Below are 4,194 nucleotides of genomic sequence, written 5' to 3'. Positions count from 1 at the left end.
ATCATAGGACTGATGCTAACCATAACCCTAACACTATCCTAGGGCTGATGCTAACCCTAAACCTAACACTAACACTATCCTAGGGCTGATGCTAACCCTAAACCTAACACTATCCTAGGCCTGATGCTAACCCTAACCCTAGCACTATCCTAGGGCTGATGCTAACCCTAACCCTAACTCAAACACTATCCTAGGGCTGATGCTAACCATAACCCTAACACTATCCTAGGGCTAATGCTAACCCTAACTCTAACCCTAACACTATCGTTGGTCTGATGCAAACCCTAACACTAACACTATCCTAGGGCTGAGACTAACCCTAACCCTTACCCTAACACTATCCTAGGGCTGATGGTAACCGTAACCCTAACCTTAACACTATCCTAGGGCTGATGCTAACCCTAACCCTAACCCTAACACTATCCTAGCGCTGATGCTAATCCTAACCCTAACACTATCCCAGGCCTGATGTTAACCCAAACCCTAACCCTAACACTATCCTAGGGCTGATGCTAACCGTAACCCTAACCTTAACACTATCCTAGGGCTGATGCTAACCCTAACCCTAGCACTATCCTAGGGCTGATGCTAACCCTAAACCTAACTCAAACACTATCCTAGGGCTTATGCTAACCATAACGCTAACACTATCCTAGGTCTGATGCTAACACTAACCCTAACCCTAACACTATCCTAGGGCTGATGCTAACCCTAACCCTAACACTATCCTAGGGCTGATGCTAACCCTAACCCTAACAGTAACACTATCGAAGGGCTGATGCTAACCCTAACCCTAACACTATCCTAGGGCTGATGCTAACCGTAACCCTAACCCTAACACTATCCTAGGGCTGATGCTAACCCTAACCCTAACCCTAACACTATCCTAGGGCTGATGCTAACCCTAACGCTAACCCTAACACTATCCTAGGGCTGATGCTATCCCTAACCCTAACCCAAACACTATCCTAGGGCTGATGCTAATCATAACCCTAACACTATCCTAGGCCTGATGCTAACATTAACCCTAACCCTAACACTATTCTAGGGCTGATGCTAACACAAACCGAACCCTAACACTATAATAGGGCTGATGCTAAACCTAACCCTAACCCTAACACTATCCTAGGGCTGATGCTAACCCTAACCCTAACACTATCGTAGGGCTGATGCGAACCCTAACCCTAACCCTAAAACTGTCCTAGGTCTGATGCTAACCCTAGCCCTAACACTATCCTAGGGCTGATGCTAACCCTAACCCTAACACTATCCTAGGGCTGATGCTAACACTAACCCTAACACTATCCTAGGCCTGATGCTAACCCTAACCCTAGCACTATCCTAGGGCTGATGCTAACCCTAACCCTAACTCAAACACTATCCTAGGGCTTATGCTAACCATAACCCTAACACTATCCTAGGTCTGATGCTAACACTAACCCTAACCCTAACACTATCCTAGGGGTGATGCTAACCCTAAACCTGACACTATCCTAGGGCTGATGCTAACCCTAACCCTAACCCTAACACTATCCTAGGGCTGATGCTAACCCTAACCCTAACCCTAAAACTGTCCTAGCGCTGATGCTAACCCTTACCATAACCCTAACACTATCCTACTTCTGATGCTAACCCTAACCCTAACACTATCCTAAGTCTGATGCTAACCCTTACCCTAAAACTATCCTAGGGCTGATGCTAACCCTAACCCTAACACTAGCACTATCCTAAGGCTGCTGCTAACCCTAACACTATCCTAGGCCTGATGCTAACCCTAACCCTAACCCTGACACTATCCTAGTTCTGATGCTAACCCTAACCCTAACACTATCCTAGGGCTGATGCTAACCCTAAAACTAACCCTAACACTATCCTAGGGCTGATGCTATCCCTAACACTAACACTATCCTAGGGCTGATGCTAACCGTAACCCTAACCCTAACACTATCATAGGACTGATGCTAACCATAACCCTAACACTATCCTAGGGCTGATGCTAACCCTAACCCTAACACTAACACTATCCTAGGGCTGATGCTAACCCTAAACCTAACACTATCCTAGGCCTGATGCTAACCCTACCCCTAGCACTATCCTAGGGCTGATGCTAACCCTAACCCTAACTCAAACACTATCCTAGGGCTTATGCTAACCATAACCCTAACACTATCCTAGGGCTGATGCTAAGCCTAACCCTAACCCTGACACTATCCTAGGGCTGATGCTAACCCTAACCCTAACCCTAACACTATCCTAGGGCCTGAAGCTAAACCTAACCCTATCCCAAACACTATCCTAGGGCTGAAGCTAATCATAACCCTAACACTATCCCAGGTCTGATGCTAACACTAACCCTAACCCTAACACTATCCTAGGGCTGATGCTAACCCTAACACTAACACTATCCTAGGGCTGATGCTAAACCTAACCCTAACCCTAACACTATCCTAGGGCTGATGCTAACCCTAACCCTAACACTATCCTAGGGCTGATGCTAACCCTAACCCTAACACTATCCTAGGGCTGATGCTAACCGTAACCCTAACCCTAACACTATCCTAGGGATGATGCTAACCCTAACTCTAACCCTAACACTATCCTAGGGCTGATGCTAACCCTAACCCTAACCCAAACACTATCCTAGGGCTGATGCTAATCATAACCCTAACACTATCCTAGGTCTGATGCTAACACTAACCCTAACCCTAACACTATCCTAGGGCTGATGCTAACCCTAACCCTAACACTATCCTAGGGCTGATGCTAACCCTAACCCTAACAGTAACACTATCGAAGGGCTGATGCTAACCCTAACCCTAACACTATCCTAGGGCTGATGCTAACCGTAACCCTAACACAAACACTATCCTAGGGCTGATGCTAATCATAACCCTAACACTATCCTAGGCCTGATGCTAACATTAACCCTAACCCTAACACTATCCTAGGGCTGATGCTAACCCTAACCGAACCATAACACTATAATAGGGCTGATGCTAAACCTAACCCAAACCCTAACACTATCCTAGGGCTGATGCTAACCCTAAACCTAACACTATCCTAGGGCTGATGCGAACCCTAACCCTAACCCTAAAACTGTCCTAGGTCTGATGCTAACCCTAACACTAACACTATCCTAGGGCTGATGCTAACCCTAACCCTAACACAAACACTATCCTAGGGCTGATGCTAACCATGAACCTAACACTATCCTAGGTCTCATGCTAACACTAACCCTAGCCCTAACACTATCCTAGGGCTGATGCTAACCCTAACCCTAACACTATCCTAGGGCTGATGCTAACACTAACCCTAACACTATCCTAGGCCTGATGCTAACCCTAACCCTAGCACTATCCTAGGGCTGATGCTAACCCTAACCCTAACTCCAACACTATCCTAGGGCTTATGCTAACCATAACCCTAACACTATCCTAGGTCTGATGCTAACACTAACCCTAACCCTAACACTATCCTAGGGGTGATGCTAACCCTAAACCTAACACTATCCTAGGGCTGATGCTAACCGTATCCCTAACACTATCCTAGGGCTGATGCTAACCGTAACCCTAACCCTAACACTATCCTAGGGCTGATGCTAACCCTAACCCTAACCCTAACACTATCCTAGGGCTGATGCTAACCCTAACCCTAACCCTAACACTATCCTAGGGCTGATGCTAACCCTAACCCTAACCCTAACACTATCCTAGGGCTGATGCTAACCCTAACCCTAACCCTAAAACTGTCCTAGCGCTGATGCTAACCCTTACCATAACCCTAACACTATCCTAGTTCTGATGCTAACCCTAACCCTAACACTATGCTAAGGCTGATGCTAACCCTTACCCTAAAACTATCCTAGGGCTGATGCTAACCCTAACCCTAACACTAACACTATCCTAAGACTGCTGCTAACCCTAACTCTATCCTAGGCCTGATGCTAACCCTAACCCTAACACTAACACTATCCTAGTTCTGATGCTAACCCTAACCCTAACACTATCCTAGGCCTGATGCTAACCCTAAAACTAACCCTAACACTATCCTAGGGCTGATGCTATCCCTAACACTAACACTATCCTAGGGCTGATGCTAACCCTAACCCTAACCCTTACACTATCATAGGACTGATGCTAACCATAACCCTAACACTATCCTAGGGCTGATGCTAACCCTAACCCTAACACTAAC

The sequence above is a fragment of the Lemur catta genome, unplaced genomic scaffold (genome assembly GCF_020740605.2).
Source record: "Lemur catta isolate mLemCat1 unplaced genomic scaffold, mLemCat1.pri scaffold_112_ctg1, whole genome shotgun sequence".
NCBI lineage: Eukaryota > Metazoa > Chordata > Mammalia > Primates > Lemuridae > Lemur > Lemur catta.
The sequence above is the reverse complement of the archived record's forward strand: the minus strand, read 5'-3'. Positions refer to the sequence as shown.